Genomic DNA, 23,395 nt, shown 5'->3' on the forward strand with positions numbered 1-23,395 from the left:
CTCTGTACCAACACCATGCAGGTTTTTTGTTTGTTTGTTTGTTTTTTTGCTTTTTTTAAAAATCTCTATTGCTTTATAGTGCAGCTCAAGGTCAGGGATAGTGATTCCTCTGGAAGTTGTGTCCCTGGTTACTGTGGACTTCTGTGCCCTTAATTACTATGGACCTCCTGGGAGGCTAACAGACTGCAGCATTTGGGTGGGTATCAAACAGGTGCTTTAATATTTAGTGTTAGTTACTGATTTGTTTTCTTTTATTATCGGGCTCATTAATTTTTTGGTGTTATTTGAAAACATTTTCATTCATTTGTAAATTTATTATGTATATGTCTAATGTCAGTATTTTGTATCAGAGTTTTTAAGTCAAACATTTATTTATAGATTGTTTATATTCTTAAATTATATGGAGCTATATATGATTGAATAGGTTCCTTTTCTTGGCTCACTGAACAGTCACTTAGCTCTCCATGAATTTCTTTGTCATAATACATCTATTTGCCCATTTGTAAACAACCCACTTTTTGTTTTGTTGGTTTATTTAAAGGTTTTATATTAATAATCATATAAATGTTTTCATTCATGTTTATAATGATTTTATTTACTGATTCATCATTTTCAATTCCACACTTTATTCCATAATATTTACTATTTCTTTTCTCCAAATTGCTTTATGTTGACATGGCTCTTTTATCTCAGCAATTTTCTCAGGTAGAAACTTTAATTTTCAACTTTTCACATTTGATGGTATAGCTTTTCTCCAATACTATATTTGATGGTTTATGGAAATGAAAAGTGGGAGTTCTAATTTTATACCCTGTGGTTTTTAACTTGTTCTGAGCATGCTTCTCTGCTCCATTTTCCCTTGGGGATTTATACTATAGTATTTAAATATGTAGAAATTTTCTGACATTCTTGTTATTCTAATGATATGTTTGCTCTGAGATGACACTGAGATAATGGGTTGTTAAACATTTTTTTTCTTTTTCTTGTTTATTTTTTATTTTTCTTCATGTTTTGTGTCTGAAAATGTGTTCTTATAAATATTGCACCTGAACCTGAGAACAATTGGTAGTCTCTTCTTATATTTACTCTATAATTGACAGTGAGACAAAGCTGATCCATGGTGATATTTGTTTCAGCTACATTATTACTGATTTTCTATCTTCTGGATATTGTAACAATTGACAGAGGGGTGTTTAATTCATCAGGTATAATTGTGCAAAAGTTATATCCATTGTTTGTCCGATTAAATAGATTTGTGTTTGGTTTAATTTTATCTTTGCTGATAATCTCTATCTCTTAATTGTCTATTTTGATATAACTCTAAAAGGATTATGGGTGTATTGCATTAGTATCTCCATGCTTATCACAACTTTATTTCCTTCACACCTCCCCTCCCATCTGGATCTACTTCCTTTCCGTCTTTCATTTAAAAATAAACCAGCTTCTAAGGTATAATAGTAAAATAAAATAAAACAAAACAAAATGTATCTCCCTGAAGTTAGACAAGACAAACTAAGAAATGGAAGAACCCAATAGAAGGCACAAGGATCAGAGACCTGCTCATTTACATACCCAGAAATCTCAGAACACTAAACTAAAAGCCATAACAGGACCTAGTGCAAACCTGTGCAGGTCCTGTGCATGCTGCCTCAATCTTAGAGAGTTCATATGAATTTTGTGTGTGTTGATTTAGAGTGTCCTCTGTCCTTTCTGTCTCTTACACTCCTTCTGCCTCCTATTCTTCAGGGGTCCCTTGACCCTGAGGAGAAGTATTTGATGGAGATGTCTGTTTTGTGGCTGAAAGTTCCAAAGTCATTCTCTGCATAATGTCTGGCTGCAGGGGTCTTTGTATTTTTCCCACTTACTGAGGGAGGAAGATTCTCTGATGGTGGCAGAGTATGGTATTGGCCATATTTGTCTTCCTTGGTCTGAGATATTTCACTCAACATGGTTTTTCCATTACTATCTATTTATCTTCTTCCCTGGCTAAATTGATTCTTTCAGTTTTGCATGTGTCTGTCTTTGAATGTTTGTGGATGTTGTGTGTGTAAATAACATCTGTATGTGTGTTTGTGCATGTGTGTCAAAGTTCATTTGTAGAAAGTGAGAGGACAGCTGTTGGTCCCCAGCCACTCATTTCATCATTTAAAAACAGAGCTTCCTGTTTGCCACTGTATAAACTGAGCCAGCTGGTCCATGAGCTGCCAAGCATTCTCTCATCTCTGCTTCTCCTCTTGCCTCAGGAGCACTGGGATCACAGGCCTGTACTACAGTGTCTGGCTTTACATGAGTCTGAGGATCCAAAGTTAGCTCACTGTCTTAGGGTTGACTGCTATGAACAAACACTATGACTAAGGCAAGTCTTATAAAGACAACATTCAAATGAGGCTGGTTTACAGCTTCAGAGGTTCAGTCTGATATCAACAAGGTGGGAACATGGCAGCATCCAGGCAGTCATGGTACAGGAGCTGAGAGTTCTACATCTTCATCTGAAGACTGCTAGCAGAATACTGACTTGCAGGCAGCTAATTCAAGGGTATTAAAGCCCACATCCACAAGGCCACACCTACTCCAAGAAGGCCACACATCCCAACAGTGCCATTCTCTGGGCCAAGCATATACAAACCATCGCAGTCACCATGCTGGCTTAGCAAGTTCTTTATTGAACATCTTCAAGACTCTTTTTAAAAGGTGTCTTGTTTTGTAGATTTTTTTTCTCTGGTGTTAGAATTTTCATGAGATTACATTGTCTTTCTTCTTGTCATATTATCATTGGTAACATTTGCTTATTTGCATATGGGAATGTATACAAGGCACAGTGCAGAATCATCCATAGTTGAAAACAAATTTTAACACTTTAAAGACAGTTTAAGTAACTTTTAACAGAATATTTATATACTTTTATACATTCAGCTACATAGGTCATCATGTTAAGTAAAGTAAGCAAAATAGACCAATATTATGGTTTCTTCCATATACATAGAGTATGTATGTATATACATATATATATGTATATATCAATCTAGAGTAGATGTGGAGCTATGGGTAAGGAGGAGGAAGGGCATAGGTAGGAGGTGAGGACTAACAAGAAGAGGCATGGAGTAGTAGGAATATTGTCAAAGAAAGCAGACCCATTATTTACTACAATAAATATCTACCAAGAAAAAGAAAATATGACTTTTAAACATAGTCTCCTGATGTTATTTTAAGGCTTTTTAAAATTGCTAATTACAAATGCATTGTAAATTTAATTAAAAGGCCATCCTAGCATCACTATATTCTATCTGGACAATCTTGTTCTGTAGATCCCTATGATGTTAAGACAACTTTGCAACACATGCCATGGATGTGGAGCTCTTGCTCTCTTAGCTGTGGCTCTCCTTCTCAGCATCAGGGGCTGCTACTTTTATTACTGTTTAATATGTCTTTAGGTTAATAATACAAGACCTATTTTATTATGGCCCTTTCTGTTTACATAAAAAGGAGAAACCATTCCACATCATGATGATTTTTATTATAAGTAGAAACAACAATTTCCTTGAGGTCAGTATTTCCATTTTGGTCAAGCTTCAAGAATGACATATATAGCTTGATCATGCTAGCCCCTTTTGTCCTGGGAATACTTTTATGCCTGCCCATTGTTTTAAGCTTGTGTTTAACAACATCAACATGTTGACAACCAAAGTTCATCACTTGAAACTGAAAATGGATCCCCAGACAGAGTTATTAAATTAACAGGCTGGCAAGCCAAGGACTGGTAAGATTATGCACAGAGCCTTACCAACCTAAGACCGAAGTGCATTGCTTTTGATAATGCATATTCTATGACATATAAGGAAGGCATTCTTGTCAGAACACCTAATACAGGCTCAGTCTTGTTAATGAAATAAAAAAAGGGGGAGAGGTAGAAAGCCTTTGAGGCTGCCTGGCAAGAATATGACATGGGTCAAGGACAAGGAAATGGGCTGCTTGGCAGGAATCTGACATTGGCCAAGGCCAAGGAGGTAGGCTTCAGGTGGAAGTCTGACATCAGGCTAGAACAAAGAAGTACTTTCAGACAGGAATCTCAATCTTAGGCTAGAAAAAAGAAGTAATTTCAGGAAGGAATATAAATCTTAGGCTAGAACAAAAAAGTATGACTTTGAGCTAGGACAGGGAAGTAGGCTCACATATTTTGGTCAACCTGATAAGCCCTTAGAAATAGCCCTTAGAAATCACAGGACTCTGTTTACTGCCTTGCTTGTTCTTTGACTATTTGCATCTATTGTATTGCTAGTCCCTCAACCTAGAACTGATCTTAATACTTGCATAAAATTAAAATGGTACAAAAACAGAAAGGAGGAGAAGGGATGGAATAGGTAGATTATGGGGAGGGGAATGGGGAAAGGGGATAACTTCTGAAATGTAAATTAATAAAATATCCAATAAAAAAAGAAATGACAATTTCAAAAGCAGGACTATGTATAATTAAATCACACTCAAATACAGGGACTAATGAACTTCTTAGTATGCATTCAATTAAATGGTTTTTAATTAATGATTACTCCTCACTACCACCCATCTCCAAACACTGATGGGTTATTTTGATATCAGTCTCAGATGTTATATAATTTAATCTATAAATAGTACATGATTGATTTCCAAGTGAAAAACATTTAGCAATTTACCTATTTGAGACCTGGTCTCATGTAGCTCAGGCTTTCCCTGAAACTGTCACTCTCCTCCTCTGCCTCCAGAGTATTAGAATTAAAGATACATAACACTATGTCAAGATAAAGGCGTTTTTAAAAAGCAAAAAAAACCATGTAATCATGATGTCAATTTCATTATGGTTTTAGATGAAAATATTTCTAAGTCTACACAAGTTTATTGATTTGTGCTTTCTCATTAATTTTATGTAGTTCATTCTACTTTATTTAAATTCTGTTTCTTGTTAGAGAATTTCACACAGGCATGCATACAGTGTGTTTTTCTTAATCCCAAAAGAAGCCTTGAAAGGCTGTAAGAGCCAGAGGTAGTGACCATCTGCATCAAAGAAGCATTTGCCAAGTCTGACAGGACTTTTGCACATATGAGCTCACAGTGATTGCAACTATAAGCTGGGAACCTATGCAAAATCTGTTCAGGCGATACCCAGGATGGAAGGGAGAAAGGCTCATGAAGCCCCACCTCTAGCTGAGGAGCAATTGGCAACTGATGGAAGGTACTGACAAACCATCAGTTTTCTTCATGGGTGTGTTATCAGCAATGAAACACATGCTGCAGTAGATGGTCCGACATCCATGTCTATGCAGGCTCATCCATGTTTAAGTAGACTCACTGGGTTTTGAAATAAAGCATGTGAAGTGAGATAGAAAAGTTATTGGAGGTTAAAGGAGAAATTATTTAGAGTCTTAAATGAATGTTTGTCATACTTAGTCTGTCAGTCTGGATAAGATGGGACATACGCATATGTCCATAATACAGTGAGCTGTATTATATTCACACAATGATGAACACTGTTTACCTTAATAATAGACATGTGTCATATAGAATAAATGCACATGATGTTGTGAACAGAACACTAAATCTATCTGCCAACTATATTTTAAATTGTATGTTTTATATATGTTATTCATCATTTCTTCACAAACATTCATTTTTAATTATTGAAATTTTCTAAATTTCTTTGGCATCTATTCCTCATGTATTCAACTCTCCAACTTCTGGCAAATGCATTTCTAGTAGCTTCTCCAAAAGTTTCACAATATGAGCTGCCTTGAGTAAGAAGATTTACCTAGCATTTGTTCTTTTTTGATGATTTCTTCACTTAGAAGCACATCTATGGCTCATCTATTTGGTCCTAAAACAGTAGATTTGCTCTTTTTAAAGACCAATTTTGTAAAAATGTCATGTTTTGTTTTAGTATTCATACATTGATGGACATTTCTCAAGAAAGGTCATTTAAATAACCACATGGTACTTCTAGAACTATGGTGCTGAGCTGCCCCAAACTAAAAATGTTAGGGAAATGCAGATGGAGCCCACAGTGTCATGAAAATCATCTAATAAAATGAACATTATAAAAGGCACAAAACATGAATCAATGCTGTAATGACACAGGAAAGTTAGAACTCTTTTACTGATTAAGGTAAATATAAATGAATTTTGTCACTGTGACAAGCTGAGTAGAAGGTCTTTTTCCTCAAAATCATATATGATCATGCAATATTAGTTCAGAGTGTTTACATAAATAATTGAAATAAGAATCTTGAGAAAATATGTACCCATTATGCTTCTTAAACTTAACCTATTTGAAGTAGTTATCACTTACAGCAATAATTTATGACATATCTTGAATTTCCAGAAGCACCAAGGGCTTGAACTATATCACCATTGCTAAAAATCAATGGACCTGAGGAACCCCTATGATGAGGGAATAAAAGTAGAGACTAGTTTTGCCATAAAAACACCTGTAAGGGGCAATTTTAAAATAAAAGTATATTATAAATTAATGCACTGGCTGTTTTCCCCAATAATGACACCGAAAGATCAAGATTTATTTTCAAGCTTTACTGCATTACCTGGGTAGTAATTCGATCTATTTCAAACATTTCATCTAATCTGTCTACCTTCCTGCCAAAATCCCCATAATATTTGTGTTTAGGGCCTTCCATCCTACAGCTGAACTCTCCTGTTGTCTTTCTCATCCCTCCTCATGGTTCAATCTGTGTTTCTCTTCTCTCTTTCCCTCACCACTGGTCCTATTCTCTCTTCTTCCTAGCCATTGGGTGATCAACTTTTATTGACAGGACAGAGAACAAATGGTAAGCATTGTTTACACAAAGAGACAGGAGGCAGGAGAATCTTGACATAAGTATTACAGTGCCAGCCATGTCCCATATTGAAACAAGGTGTGAGGACAGAGAAACCAGCATTTGGCTAACACAAGGATAACCTTTATACAGTGCACAAAACCATTATGCTTACAAACACTTGTTAAGCAGGAAGTAAATCCCAGATCCAGTTCACTCACAGAGACATGGGACTTTGGTACAACACAGAGAGGTACATGGTAGTTTGCCATGTTCACCCTACACTTCAGTCTTCTAGTATTCAACTACAAAAGTTCCTGTACAAGATCAGGAAAACATGTTCTTTCAATGGGCAGACACATTTTATAAAATAGTGTAGGCTAACAACCAGATACTAATATAAGGGAAAGGATCCAGTGACATGTAACCTTATATTTGTCAATATCACATGCACAGTTAAAGAAACAATAAGCATCGTGTCATGCCAGATTCTATGAAAGAAGTTGTTTGAGAATAAAGAATTTAGAAAATTAACAAATCATCAAGACAGTGATAGGTGATCATTAAAAAAGAAAAAAAAACATCTCTGTGTTCTCAGATGACTGAACCTACTATTTGTGAGGGTTTAAACATTTGTCCATGTTAGTATTTGACTATGTAATGTCCCCCAGTCCCAGTATTCTGTTCCAAATGCTTGCTCTCAAGCTGATAATTGCTATTGAGGACTACATGAAACAATTTTATCACCGTGGTTTTAATTTTGAAATTTAAACCAGATCTTCAGCCCACATACACCTTGTCTCCCGTTAAGTGAATAGCTCCTGCTCCATGCTCCTAGGACCATGATGCTGCATATATTCACAGAACCATAGAGGAACGCAGGCTCCGATGGCTGATAAACTGAATGTTCCAGCTCTGTAAAGCTAATTATGTCCTTCCATGTTTAAATTGTTCTCTCAGATAGTTTGACCACTGAGATATGAGAAGAATAACTACAATCTTCCCTTGGGGGATAAATTATGACCATATATGTAGGTGTTGTAGGGATAAATAGAAGAACAGAGTGACAAAGAATATCAAAGGCACACTTACATGGAGAAAGAACATAATGAACTAGGAATTTAAAGTACTGTGATTATGCCTGACATTCATTGCAAAAATGGTAGGCCGATGCCTCTGAAATCTTAGTAATTCTCAAACACCAGCCTAATGTCACAATCAGAAGGAGTCAGTGAATTTCTAGATGTTATTTTCAGAGGGAGAATCAAGAAAAATAAAGTTATATCTAAACACAAAATTTTAGATCTTTTCTTTCACTGCAAGCAATAAACTCCCTTCAGGGCCTCTGAGAGAATTATTGCCAAGAAAGTGTTGCTGGGGCCTGGGGACTTAAAGATGAGATTTAAGAAAGGAGTTCTAGAAGCAATTTTCTTGCTTAAAAAAAGAGATTTGATCAATTTTATATATTCAGCTATCTAGAACATACAGTAAGATTGTAACAATGACTTAACCAAGACAATTCAGAGCAATTTAGAACAAAGCAGGCTTCATGTGATACAATATGGTAATTTATATATGTATATATTATTAATAGATGTTATCCTTTATGATAGTACCATATGCTTCTATATTCTTTAAGAATGTGTTTTAATGGGGTATAATGTTACAGTTGTGGTAGAATGTTAGGAGGTATGGCTTTGTTAGAGTAGGTATGGCCTTGCTGGAAGAAGTGTGCCATTGGGAATAAGCTTTGACGTATGTAAAGACCAATGCCAGCCCAATCTCTCCCTCTCTTTCTCTCTCCCAACCCAGCTACAAGCCCTTTGATCTACAGTGGTGACCTCCCTGCAAGATATGCTGGTGTAACAGTGGCACAAAGAAGTGATCTGCAGCAGATGGGCTTCTAAAGCTAGACTAAAAGCAGACACATGACCCCATAACCCAGATGCTAGCTCTGATTGATAATAATTTCAAAATAAAAAAAAGTTGTTTTCCCCAAGGAGGTCAATCGTAGTGAGGAAACAAACCACTCTCGAGGACAGGCCCCACTTCCAGCAGTAGATGCTCAACACAAACAAACTCACTGGCATCTTTGAAGGTTTTTTTTTGCTTCATAAATATGACAGGGCATTTTTTTTAACCTTACAGTATGTACTATGACTAACAGTTTTCTGTTATGGGATTACTGTGTTTGCAAACTTGTACTTGTGTGCTACTTCTGTTTTTGTTTTTTTTTGCTCTTAACTTTTGTTGGAGGACATATGTTTTCATATTCTAACTTATTTTTTATCTTATTTTATTATTTCTTTAGATATCTGTTTTCTAAGGAGAGACAGAAAGGATATGGTTCTGTATGGGAGGAGACGTCAGGAGAAACTGGAAGAATCTGGAGGAAGGAAAACGGTAATCGAATATCTTGTATGACTTTTTTTTTTCAATAAGAGAAAAGTGATTAGAAAAAATAAAATAAGATGAAAACCAAAACAGAATTGGGTGGGCTGGGAGCTAGAATGGATTAGGACGAGTTGGGGCAGGGAAAACACGATCCAATATATTGTATGAAAATGAATTTAAATTTTCAAATATTTGAAAATATAAAAGATGAGTTGGGTCTCTACAAAGAACATAAACATAAAGTGGCAGTCCATCTGCTCCCAGTTCCTACATCTCATTAGCAGATCAAGACATTTAAGGAGAGGCTTTCCTGGTACCCTGTCACTGTGAGACACACATTCTCATCCATTCACTTGTTTACTGAATAATCAACAAATGTAAAAAAAAAAAAAAATCTCAAAAGTTGAGAATCCTCAAATGCATTGTAGCAGTACTACATGAAGGTAGATTCTAACAAATTGATGTTGTTTTGTCTAGAGAGCTTATCTAATCTAGATGATATGAATGAATGATTCATGATTAATATCAATGGATATGCTTTATGTTAAATATACAATCAGTAAATATATTTATTAACAGATCACTGGCTATTTATTGTTGGATACTTTCTGTGAGAAAAGAAAGGTGATGCAAGCTAGTGAGTGTAAGGAGGATAAACAGAATACAAACATCAGAGACCGTTTAAAAATGTAATTGTTGGTACAGCAAAGTGCTGCAACAAATTAAAACTCATGGACACGTATAGTCAGAGTTCTCATCTAAACATGACATAAATGAACAAATATAAGCATCAGTACATCTAAACAGCAAGTGCTAAAGAGACGAGTGACCCAGCACTGCCAATGCCTGAACTGATGATAAAGAGTTCACAGAGAAAGAAGGAGGTTCACGTCTTAAAAATTTCCTGCTGATCAGTTTCAAATGTGACCATAAAATTTATTTAAATTCATTTTGGGAAAAGAAAAATGTAAATTTCTTTTGGAAAAAGTAATACATACACACACAAGCATACACACTCAAACTCACAAATGCAGACACACACACCCTACATTCCTCATATGAGTTGAGACAACAAAACCACTAATTACTTGCCTTTCTATGTCTGTTTTAGATTACTATAAAGATGCCCAGGTTTATTTATTTTTCTAGAAATCTTTTGTTTTATTAATTTTTAAAATTTATTTGTTAATTTTGTTTACATTTCAAGTGATATCCCCATTCCCAGTTACCCCTCTACAACTCCCCCACCCTCTCCCTCTTCCACTTTGCCTCTATGAGAGTGCTCCTTCACCCACTCACCCACTCTGGCCTGACAGCTCTAGCATCCCCCAACATTGGGGCATCAAGCCTCCACTGGACCATGGGCCTCCCCTCCCATTGATGTCAGATAAGGCCATTCTTGCTACATATGTATCTAGACCCATGCATCTTTCCATATATACTCTTTGGTTGATGGTTTAGTCCCTGGGAGTTCTCTGTGGTCCAGTTAGTTGATACTGTTCTGCCTATGGGGTTGCAATCCCCTTCAGCTCCTTCAATTCTTCCCTAGCTCTTCCATTGGAGTTCTAGGCTCTGTCTGATGGTTGGCTGTGAGTATTTGCATCTGTATTAGTCAGGGGTTGGTAGAACCTCTCAGGGAACAGCCATATCAGACTCTTGTTAGCAAGTACTTCTTGGCATCAGCAATAGTTTGGGGGAAGTTTTTGCAGATAGGGTGGATCTCTTGGTGGGGAGGTCTCTGGATGGCCTTTCTTTGTTCCAATTTTTGTCCTTGCCTTTCTCTTGGACAGGAACATTTCTGGGTTAAAAATTTTAAGATGTGTGGGTGGCCTCATTCTTCAACTGGGAGCTGTGTGTATCTACTGGATGTGGTCTGTACAGGTTCTATCTCTCCTTTATTGGGAATTTCAACTAAAGTAATTGCCACTGGCTCCTCAGAGAAGCTTGCTTCCCTGGAGTCTGGGACTTTCTACCCCCAGTCCCCCATCTCCCACTGCTATATGTTTCTATTCAATTTCCTAACCCCTGCCCTTCTCTCATATACCTTCTGATACTTGTTCATGCCCCCTTTTTGTTTCCTCCCCCTCCTCTCTCCCTCCCAGGTCCTTCCCCCTCTCTGCCTTCTGTGATTATTTCATTTTTAGTTCAGTGTAGGATTGAAGCATCTACACTTTGGTCTTCATCTATTTTTCTGGAAATCTCTTTGTATTCACACTTTTTATACACACTTATATACATTCTTTATAGTCTCTGAGCTCTGTTTACTTTTTTATTGTTTATAGATAATAGTTTATTTGCTTGTCAAATATGTGTCCCTACTAGATTGGCTCTAAGATAGAGGAATCAAAGAACGATTTGCCCTATTGATCACAAGAAATACAGTTCCCAGTTCAGCCTTTAGGTCACAATAGACTTTAAAAACAATAAAAGGGTTTGAATAGACTAATGAATGAAACTAGATAAATAAATTGAGTAAACAGTATAAATTATTCTTTATGAAATTCTGTTTTATTGAATCTCTGGAATAACTATGGTAAGATTTAATTACAATAAAATTGATTGGGACTGGAATAGCAATAGCTGGACTTTGAAAACAACCCAACAGTTCCACAGTGCATCCAAATTGAGAATGACAATTGTAAAGGTCTCCTAGAAAGACAAAATAATCTGTCAAATCTAAGCAGACTTTCCTACTGAGATATTTTGAGATTTAAGATTGAACACATCTATAGTATATTTGGGCTAGTTTACCAAAAAAAAAAAAAAAAAAAAAAATGGACAGGGTAGCAGGATTTCAGGGTGAAAAATATTCATCAATAGTGAGGTAATGTTACAGTCCTGAGTTCACTCTATAGATGATAACACCAGGCAGAAGCAAGTAAAGCCTGATTAAACCAATCGAGGAAAGAAAAAGGATGCAAATTCACAGCTCTACATGGTCTTAAACAAGACACTTTACAAGAAGACCTCGTCAATGCTTCTGTTCTGATCATGTCAATGACCATCACTTTCCTAGTGGGTGATCAGTATCTACTTTGGAGGGCCTTTGCAAATTTATAAAGCAGATAGTCAGTTGAGTTACTCATCATACAATAGAACACTATGTAAACTTGCTAAATGCATGACACATTCAGACACAGAAAATTCAGAGTTTGTTGTATATTTTCCCACAATGATTTGCTGGAACCTCTGGAGAGACTGGGACATAGTAATTACTTCTTTCATGGTTCATTTTGGAATTTCTTATACTTTTCCACTCAGTAAAAGAATGTCAACATATGTTTGCTTCTGAATCTAGTCCCTGGCTATACTATTCTACACAAAACTATGGTCTGAGCACTTGTAACTCATGGAACTATTCCCCACATAATCCAGAACTGCTTTTGAACAATGAATCATCTTTGGTTTCTATATAATCATAAACCAAAAGGGAATTTTAACATGTATTCTACAAATTTCTTGATATTGGAAGCTAGATTGTTTTTATTCTCCTTTGGGATCCATAACAAAAATAGTTAAAAAGGCATCTTTATCTTTTCAAGCAATGAAAATTGTCTTTTTCTTTCCAAGTAACATGAACTTATCTGTTATAATTACAGATCTCTGTAAACATGTTCCTCTTTGTGTCTCTAATAGACCCTTTCTGTTATATTTTCCTAGATAATAGAATAAATCAAACAATTCAAAATAACTGAAGAATTTATAAATTGATATAAATAAATTCTACCTTAGATGGTCATTACAGCTATTAAAAAATCAGGTGTAATTGGTAGCCCAAGTCAATTTTTGTAGCTTAGTAAAAAAAATTGTACCATTTTTGTAGTGACAAATGATGGTCTTATCATACATGCTTGCATCTTAGTGGGTATCTATAATACACATTTACCATATTACTACATCAATGGCATATTCAGAATATTACTGTGACCAAGTGTCAAAAGCTTGGTGCCCAGAATTTGATGTCACTGTCAACTGATGCACTCTTTATGGGTGGATCTTTTGGAAGAAAGGCAAGACACTGCTATGTGCATTTTTTAAAAAATATTGAGATTCTGGTCCTAAGAAACAAGCTGGAGTAGCCATTCTAATATTGAATAAAATCAACTCTCAACTCAGGTTTCCTTTCTACATTTCCTTCCAAGTCTGACTTTGTCGACCACATTCTCTGTGAAGATGTACTGGTGCGTTACCACAAGCAAAAAGTGACATTGATGATAGATCATGAGCTAAAAACTGTAAAATTATGAGTTATAGTACATCTTTCCAAGACTTGATTTTCTCAGCTATCAAAGTGATTAAAAGCTTACATAATCATATAAAGCAATTTCTAAAGGTTAAATTGTGAGCAAAACATGAGTAATCTTAGTCTGATTTATAATACTTCAAATATAAATTTATTAAGAAATCATAATTCCATACCATATTTGTACTTAGTAATATTACAATTACATATAATTATTTAAATTAAATTATTGTATGCTATAAAATACTAAAATGTAATTGCAGCATAATTATACTCAAGAATAAATACATAGGAATTTTTAATCTTAAATGTATCAAGTTTATTTCTTGAATTCATGAGAAAATAATGAGGAATAATGGGATTTTGAATCCTAACAGTGCATCAAGTTCCCAAAACAATTAAGAACTTTTAGATTAAAGCATATAAACACAATTTGTGAGAATGATTTGACTCCTCAGCAAAATACGCTGTTAAGATGTTCAATAAAAATATTTTCAACAATCAATTGAGAGGAAGGAAAACAGTCTCTATAAAAATGCAGAACACAGGGAGAATAAATAGAATTACAGGCCAAGTCCCAATTTAAAGATGTCATCAGAGTGAGTTCAAGTATTTGCCATGTCAAGTGTGAGGTTTAGAAGCTGAGGAAATGCATAGGTGTGGTACCAAGATTATACCACGTGTGATCTTGTCAAGCAACAAATACAAGATAATAATAAGGCATTAGCAACTGGCTGTGGGGATGGAGGGATGGCTCATCAGGTTAAGTTTCTGGAGTTATTCCTATGGACTTAGTTTAGTTTCCAATTCCCATGGCAGGTGGTTTCTGACCATCTTAACTCCAGCTTCAGGGGATCCAACACCTCAGGTCTCCAAGGCTACATGCACTCATATTCAAACTTACACATAATTAAAAATAACGTTAAATTTTACTGAGATAATTTTTAGCCATTGTTTCTTTCAAGAATTTTTTATTCCTGTCCCATGTCTGTTTTTTTATGAGTCATCTAATTTGATTGAGTCTTTAATTTTTGAGTTCTTTGTATAGCCTGGATATTAAACCTCTGTCAGATGTATACATGGCAAAGATTGTTTTCTGTTCTTTGAGCATCAACTTCATGAGGTTGATTATTTCCCTAGCTGTGGAGAATCTTTTATAGTTTTACAAAGTCTTACTTGTCAATTGTTAGGGAAATAAAACCTTATTTAAGCTTTTTTATACACCTATATTATGTAGGAAACTGCCCACAAGTTCTACAACTTTCAGTATTTTAGGTCTCAAGTCATGCACTTATGTGGCCCTTTTGTTGTTGTATTCATTCATCTTCAGTTTGATTTTCATTATGTTATTTTTGTGTAACTGTATGTATCTAAACTAAAAATAAATGATTAAAGTAAAAAATTTAAAAGATAAAAAGAAAAGAAAGTATTTATGTGCCTAGATATCATTAGTCTAAGGTACAGGATTATTATTCAACATTACCTTTTGGTGAGCCTTTCATCTTTAACACCAAGCCAGCTAATTATGTAAAAATTGAGAGAAATTCCTATGACCTTCTATGAAACATTTCTGGGTTTTAAAATGTAAGGCATTTCCAAAGGTTTTCACCCATCTATGGTCTAATTAGCTCTTCTGGGTCATTGAGAATGAAATGTCTTTTTCAGGATCCAAAACTAAATTTGGAGACTCAATTTCTAATGATATCTAAACCTTTTCTAATAGAACTTTGATTTTCAGCATAAAATGAAACACTTGAGAATCTGTAGGCAAATTATCATGTTAAAACACAGGCACCTGTCAATGTTTTAAATTATTCCACTGCAAGTTATTGAGATTACAAGAAGTTAACTCTAGATTTTCTTTGCATAAAGCATGAAAAGAACAAAATTTGAAACAAGATAAATACTGTTGATAGTCAGTTTCTTTGATACACAATATTACTGTGTACTTTTTATATAATAGTATGTATTTCAATACATACAGTGAGAAAATGCTTTAAAGGCCTGTGTCACCTTGTGTCGTGGAATAAAATCTGTTCTTGGTTTTATGAAGATAATAATCCTATACCTACCAACATATATTTTTTTCCCATCAGAAGATCAATAGCACAGCCATACTTTTTTTTATCTTTTCTTTTTTTTTCATTTATTTTTTATTGGGTATTTTATTTACATTTCAGATGCCATCCCCTTTTCCCATTTCCCCTCCCTAGAAAACCCCTATCCCATACCCCCTTCTCCATTTTGCTTTTGTACAATTTTTTAAATGTTAACCAAAGGCTTTATAAGTTTGGTAATGCTCAATATCAATCAGAAGTGTAACCTAATACCCAACCTAGATATATCAACTATCTTTGACTGGCAGAGACATGTGAACATCTACCTCCATGTCTGGCCCCCCTCTCTCTTTCTCTCTCATCACCTAGCTCCTCCTCTCCTTCTCCTCCTCCTCTCCTTACTCCTCCTATCTGTACTCCTCCCACCTTAGCTCCTCCTACATATCACCCTTCCTGTTAAAATAAAACTTTTCTCTCAAAAGACAGTTAGAACATAACTATACTAATTTATGTCAGTAAGGTGCAAGATAGACCCAATACCCAGTCCATCATTTTGTTGACTAAGCAGAACCTCTCTCTCCTAAATAAAAGACTTAGTTCTGAACCTGGCTTTTTTTTCCTTGGCTTTAGGATGAATGTCAGCTGAAAATCATCTACTCAGATCTTTTCTCTGAAAGTAAATAGCAAGGATTGGCTATGAGACTATAAGTTTTCAACCCCATCAGAAATCCAGAATGACTGAGTTAACTGAGATTATGGGAAGCACAAAGCATAGCTTCTAAAACATAGCCAATTTATAGAGACCACTGAACACTTGGACAATCCCTATACTACAGAACGTTGGAGCATCTGATCTTTAGCCTTCTGGCCCAGGGTCATCTGACAGACCTACTGATGCAGAATTATTAAGGGCTGATTACTCTGTCTAGACAGATATAACCAGTTGACTATTCTGCAAGTGTGTCTTTTTCTGGACAGTATTTTGTCTGTAGATGGAAAGAGGCAATTCTTGCTTAGTGGCCATCTCACCACAATTGGAATAACTCCAAAGATGCTCAATTTCTTCTTAGAATCCAAGACAGAAAGCTGTCAGGAGCAGACAGGTCTCTAATCAAAATCAACATTAATACAGAAATGTTTGTAACGTCAATTCTCTGGACTTCTGACGTTTTCAAAACCAACTATCCATGTAAGGTAATCTGGCCTGTTGTCTGTTAACTCCTCTCAGCTATTTCTAAATAAAATATAGAAAACACCCTAACAATAAACTCCAAGCCATGAATTTGCTATAGGCCCTTAACTCACAGTCTAACCATCTCAAATAAGTTAAAAAAGTTAAAGAAGGACTGAATCTAAGCCTTGTATTCCTAAATGTGTTATACAGGCACAATGCCTATGATAGTAACAATATTCATCTCACTTTTGTATTAATAAGAAGCTCGTACCAATAATAACCTTAAATTTGAAATCAAAGTAAATTTTGTAACATTTAAGAAATTATAACTTTATCTTAATAACAATTATACATATTTCTACCAGTAAGTTATGGCTATGCAATAAATCCTAGCTAATCCTCCCTGTTCCACCAAAACCACTACTTTTCCCTAGAAAGACAGCCCAATATTAACCACTTCAGTCCCTAAGCCCAGGGAATTGGGGCGCTGACACTTCATTAAATTCTTCAAGCTGATTATGGGTCTTGAGATATTAGCAGAGGGGTTGGGGGAAGAATAAATTGATAAGCCTCTGACACTGTGTCTTCACTGCATCTGGCTGGAATTCCAGGACATCAGAGGTTCAAGCAGGTGTGCTCAGCTTGCCTGATGAGTAGATACACCAAGGCTATGTATTCTGCAATATACAATTCTCAAAACAAATTTTAGTATCAAGATAATTGTTTGTTTGAATTCTGGAATCTAGTCTCCTGGCTGCCTGCCTCTATCATGTCTAATCCATATCATTCTGGGCGTTTCTATGAAGGTGTTCTCCCACCATCCTCCCATTTTTGCCTCCCTGCTCTCAAATTCCTCAACACTAGGGAATCCAAACTGTCAGGCACCAAGGCTTTCCAATTCCTCTGATGCCTAACCCTTTACCCCATTCCAATTAGTATGAGGGTGTGCTCCCACCATAGTCTCATTCTGCCTCCCTGCTCTTGAAATTCCCCAACACTTGGGAATCCATACTTTCAGGCACTAAGGCCCTCTACTTCCACTGATATCTAACCCCTTACTCCATTTTTCCTCTTCCAATTACTATGAGGGTGTGTTCCCACCATCCTCTCATTCCCACCTCCCTGCTCTTGAAATTCCCCAACACTAGTGAATCCAAACTTTCAGGTACCAAGTCTGTCCTCTTCCACTGATGCCTGTTAAGGCTACCCTCAACTACCTATACCAATAGAGCCATGAGTCCCTCCTTTTGTGTTCTTGGGCTGGAGATTTTAGAATGGCTACTCCAGCTTGTTTCTTAGGACCATTTGCTTGAAAAATTGTTTTCCAGCCTTTTACTCTAAGGTAGAGTCTGTCTTCATACTGAGGTGGGTTTCCTGTATGCAGAAAAATGCTGGGTCCCGTTTATGTATCCAGTCCATTAGTTTATGTCTTTTAATTTGGGAATTGAGTCCATTGATGTTAAGAGATATTAAGGAACAGTGTTGTCTCCTGTTATTTTTGTTATTAGAGTTGAAGTTATCTTTGTGTGGCTATCTTCTTTTGGATTTGTTGGAAGAGGGTTACTTTCTTGCTCTTTCTAGGGTATAATCTCCCTCCTTGTATTGGAGCTTTCCCACTATTATCCTTTGTAATGCTGGGTTTGTGGAAAGATATTGTGTAAATTTGGTTTTGTCGTGGAATATCTTGGTTTCTCCATCTATGGTAATTGAGAGTTTTGCTGGGTATAGTAGCCTGGGCTGGCATTTGTGTTCTCTTAGGGTCTGTATGATATCTGTCCAGCATCTTCTAGCTTTTATAGTATCTGGTGAGAAGTCTGATGTAATTCTGTCTATATTCTCACCTATACCTATTATCCTTAGGTTTGGTCTTTTCATTGTGTCCTGGATTTCCTGGATATTTTTTGCTAAGAACTTTTTGCATTTTGCATTTTCTTTGACAGTTGTGTCAATATTTTCTATAATATCTTCTGTACCTGAGATTCTGTCTTCTATCTCTTGTATTCTGTTGGTGATGCTTGTGTCTATGACACCTGATTTCTTTCCTAGGTTTTCTATCTCCAGGGTAGTCTCCTTTTGTGATTTCTTGATTGTTTCTACTTCCATTTTTATGTCCTGGATGGTTTTGTTCAATTTTTTCACCTGTTTGGTTGTGTTTTCTTGTAATTCTTTAAGGGATTTTTGTGTCTCCTCTTTAAGGGCTTCTATCTGTTTACCCGTGTTCTCCTCAAATTGTTTGAGAGTGTTATTTATGTCCTTCTTGAAGTCCTCTATCATCATCATTAGAAGTGATTTTAAATCTGAATTTTGCTTTCCTAGTGATATGGGAAATTCAGGACTTTCTTGTGTGGGAGAACTAGGTTCTAATGATGCCAAGTACCCTGGGTTACTGATGCTTATGTTCTTGCGCTTGCCTTTTGCCATCTGGGTCTCCTTAGTACTACCTGCCCTGTCTCTGACTGGAGCTTGTCTTTCCTATTATCTTGGTTGTATCAGAACTTTGTGGGGTGGGTGTAACTACTGGGGTAAGCGCTGGGGCCCAAAATCTGCTCAGTGCTCAAGCTCAGTCAGGATACTGCCCGAATTAGAGCACCTGGGATCTCTGCTTCCTCTAGGTTCTTAGAGATTGGGGACAGAGTGCCACCCAAGATCTGCTCAGTGCTTTGGCCCAAACCTGAAGGATTCAATATTCCGGGACAAGAGTAACTTCCTGGGTCCTTGTGGGTCTCAGTTACTCCCTGTTTGGGGCCAACCTTGCTGTCTGCTTACCTAAGATACTGCCCCTGTTAGAGTGCCTGAGATCCCTGCTTCCTCTGGGTTCTTGGAGATTGGGGGCAGAGCTGCCACCCAAGATCTGCTCAGTGCTGTGGCCCAGACCAGAAGGACCAGCCATACATTTTTGTATTTGTGTAAAAGGTATTTGTAGAAATACATATATAACGATATATTTAACTGAGTTATATGTAACCTGACTGGATATGCTGTCTGCAATTTATTAAGTCTGATAACTCATTTGTAGTAGAAAAACTTTGCTATTAACTTAAATGTTCACAAGTGGAAATCCTGTACAGGAAATAACACTTAACACATGTCAGTCCCCATTGTAATCAAACTGGACGTTATTTCTTACAGAGTTCTTCTATTACTGATCTTACCTGATAATGTGTTTCTCAAAATGAACCTAATACAGGTTTCTGAAAATTTTGCCCTGGGAAGACTGAGGTAATTTTAGAGGTCTTTCTGATGCTATGTGTTGATTATAACTGTGCATGGCTTGGAGCCTTTGAACAATTTCGCTTTCTTGATTTTTTTTATTAGATGCCAATTTCTTTTAGGAAATAAACTGAAATCAGCAGAGCATACTTCTCCTTGACTTGGGCCTTCTACCAGTGATTTACAGGTTACACCTCACATGCTTTAATATTTACATGCTGAGAATAAATACATGTTAATGACTACCAGTCATCTTGTATGTAAAATAAGAGAGCCATGTTGAACACACAGGAGAGGCAAGCCAAATGGGTAGGTTTCTTGATTAATTTGGTCTACAGACTACCAGCACTAGGGGGCAGTAGGGCGGTGGTAATGTGTGCATTCTGTGCTCCTTTCTGTTTTACCTCAGATTGGAACTGTTCAGGGTCAGAGACAAATTGGAATTGCCATGCTAATTCTCCTTTAGTAATGCTTTCCATATGTTCTGGTGGTATCACTTCAATAACAATATTCAACAAGGTTGAAATAATCTCAACCGCCTAATGTTCTAGAATTCTGAAGTTTTATTAATTAAAGTAGTATATTAATTGACTTGAAACAACAAAATATGGGATTTTATTTGATTATTGACCAATACTTAAAGTATTTTATGTATATAGTTGTTCTCAAGAAATTATATTTTATAAATAAAGTTACAGAGTTATTCCTTTTATATAATATTTTGGAAGTGTAAAATTATTGCAATACAAAAATGAGCTGGTTTCCAGTGGTTTTGAGTGGAAAGAAGACTCCTTGCCACCACAGAACCTCCTCAATATTCAGATTGAGCTGGTTAAAATATAGCCATAGTTAATAGGAATGTGTCCCAGAAATTAAAATGCCACTATATACATGCTAAAAAGTATATACATGCACATCGCATATTGCATAGTCATTTTAGTTTTTCTTTTTTATTGGATATTTTATTTATTTACATCTCAAATGTTATCCCCATTCCCAGTTTCCCCTCTGGAAAACTCCTATCCCAAACCCTTCCCCCTGCTTCTAGGAGGGTGCTCCCCCACTCACACACTCCCTCAAACTTCACTGCCCTAGAATTCCCCTATACTGGGGCATCAAAAATTCACAGGACCAAGGGCCTCTTCTCCCATTGATGCCAGACAAGGCCATCCTGTGCTACATATGTGGCTGGAGCCATGGGTCCCTCTACGTGTACTCCTTGTTTGATGGTTTAGGCCCTGGGAGCTCTGGGCAGTCTGGTTTGTTGATATTGTTGTTCTTCCTATGGGGTTGCAAACACCATCAGCTCCTTCAATCTTTTCACTAACTCCTCCATTGGGGCCCCTGTGCTTAATCCAATGGTTGGCTGTGAGCATGTGCCTCTGTATCAGGCTTTATTGCTATCTATTAATTTAAAAATTTACATTAACAGTATCAGAGTTGTAATGTTTCTCTGAAGTGAATAAAAACTAAACAACCAACAGAAACTGTGGCCCTTAAAATCAATGGTATAGGTATAATGGTGTAACACACACACACACACACACACACACACACAGACAAACACACACACACACATAATTAGGAAATAAAATTAATCTTTGGAGAATATTCTTACAGAAATACTGAAAGTGAACATACAGGATTTACTATAATATTAACTCTAGAGTCACTGTTTTGAAATATTTCTACCAAGTTACTGAAAGGTTTCTTTGATAACTGAACTGGATTTTTCTGGCTAGCACAGAAAATACCATGAATGATACCACAGATATGTGAGTGTAATGACTAAGTTGTGGATCTTTCTGAGCATATGCCCACTTACAAAGTATAAGCTGTGTTAAAAGATAATTTATAAACAGAACACATAAGGTAGAATCACACCAACACATTTTTTCAATAGTCTGAATATTATTTGCATAAGAAAATACCATGAAAGCAAAGGCATTATATAAAAATATCACAATTCAGGAAAACCATCTCTGGAACTTTAATATTTTAAATAAATAATATAGATTAAATAATAAAGAACAAACATTTTTAAAAAGTAGGCATATGATGAATTGGAAGACCAATGTGGAAGCCATTCAACAGAACCTTAAAATAGAAGTAGGAAAACTGTAAGAGTATGTGACTTGTAAGTTAGGTGGAGAAATTACAAAACATGTTTCAAAATTCAGATGACCTGTGTGTTCTGAGCCATGCTTAGTCCACTTCATTTCTCCTGCTTCCCAGGTCCTATGAAGTCATGCTTTCCTTGACTTGCTTCAGGTCACTTACCACATGAGAAAGACTGAGGACCTCTGTCTTCTTCAGAGAAAAATCTACTTTGTATCAGAGTAGAATCCAGTGAGAACCGAAGAACAAATCCAGTTGTGTTTACCAAGATCATCTAACCCATCCCTCAGATTGTCCAGGGATTGAGGACCTCTCATTCTTGGATGGAACAGCTGGTCATCAACAGCTCTAATTTGCTCCTTCAGATGGGCAGCTCCAAGCCAGAAATTAAAATTGGAGTCACTGAGAAGAGTTAAAAGCATGCTGTGTAGACTAAAAGCTGTCTACAAGGACAGTGGCAACAAAGCCGTCAGGACTTTGCTATATGTGTCAACTTTTCTATTGGAGATTGCATAGATTATCTTGTAGTAAGTAAAAATAGCCAAAACAATCCACTTCAGAACAAACTTCATGAAAATTGAAACTTCGAAATTTTGAAAATTGAAATTTGCCTGATAATAATAACCTACCAGAAAGAATAATTCCACTCTGTCAAACAGAAATATTATGTTAGTACATTTTTGTTAATTTATTAGATTTTTGACAATGTCATGCATGTATATAGTGAATTAAGATATTTTTAAATTAAAAAATTTATTGAAGATATGCAGTGGTTTAAATGCTGTGTAAGAGAATTTTTAAATGCCTATATATTCTTTAATTTCCTAAAGTAACACCTTAGAAACTTAAATTATGGTATCATCATGTTAAATATTTCTAAGTACACAAAAGTTCTTTTTGGTATCCTATGATAACATAATACAAATAAGTGTATTTTTCATGCCTTAGCTACAACTTAATTCAGTAACCATTAAGCCATTTTTTACTTAAAACAATTATTATATTAAAGATGTTATATAAATGGATCATTTTTTAGATATTGGCTTTTTCTATTTCATAATTTTATACATTTTAATGCAGGTCTTTTTATTTTTATTGCATATTATTTTGCACATTATGGACATATCATCATTTGTACAACAAACGTATTGAAACAATTATATATTGTTCAAAGAACTAACCCTTATGAAGTAAGCTGTTATAAACATTCATGCAGAATATGTCAGCCAAAACTGGGTAGGTTGGTCAGAAGGTAAAGATGTTGCAACCACGAAGAACTGAGATCAACTCTCAACATTTGTACTGTAGGAGACAGAAGGAGAAAATTGACTCCTACACATGATTCTTTGAGTTAACATAAAATCACTTTGGTGCAAACACACACACACACACACACACACACACA

At 35.9% G+C, this 23,395-nt stretch overlaps 1 long non-coding RNA gene across 1 annotated transcript; it reads left to right on the forward strand.

The window, feature by feature from the left end:
- LOC143435111 (uncharacterized) lies at positions 1 to 22,948 on the forward strand. Its single transcript, XR_013105113.1, has 3 exons — positions 1 to 196; positions 9,106 to 9,197; positions 22,108 to 22,948. It is a non-coding gene; the product is annotated as an uncharacterized LOC143435111 (long non-coding RNA).
- The last annotated feature ends 447 nt before the right edge of the window (positions 22,949 to 23,395 follow it).

This window comes from Arvicanthis niloticus, chromosome 19 (genome assembly GCF_011762505.2).
Source record: "Arvicanthis niloticus isolate mArvNil1 chromosome 19, mArvNil1.pat.X, whole genome shotgun sequence".
Lineage (NCBI taxonomy): Eukaryota > Metazoa > Chordata > Mammalia > Rodentia > Muridae > Arvicanthis > Arvicanthis niloticus.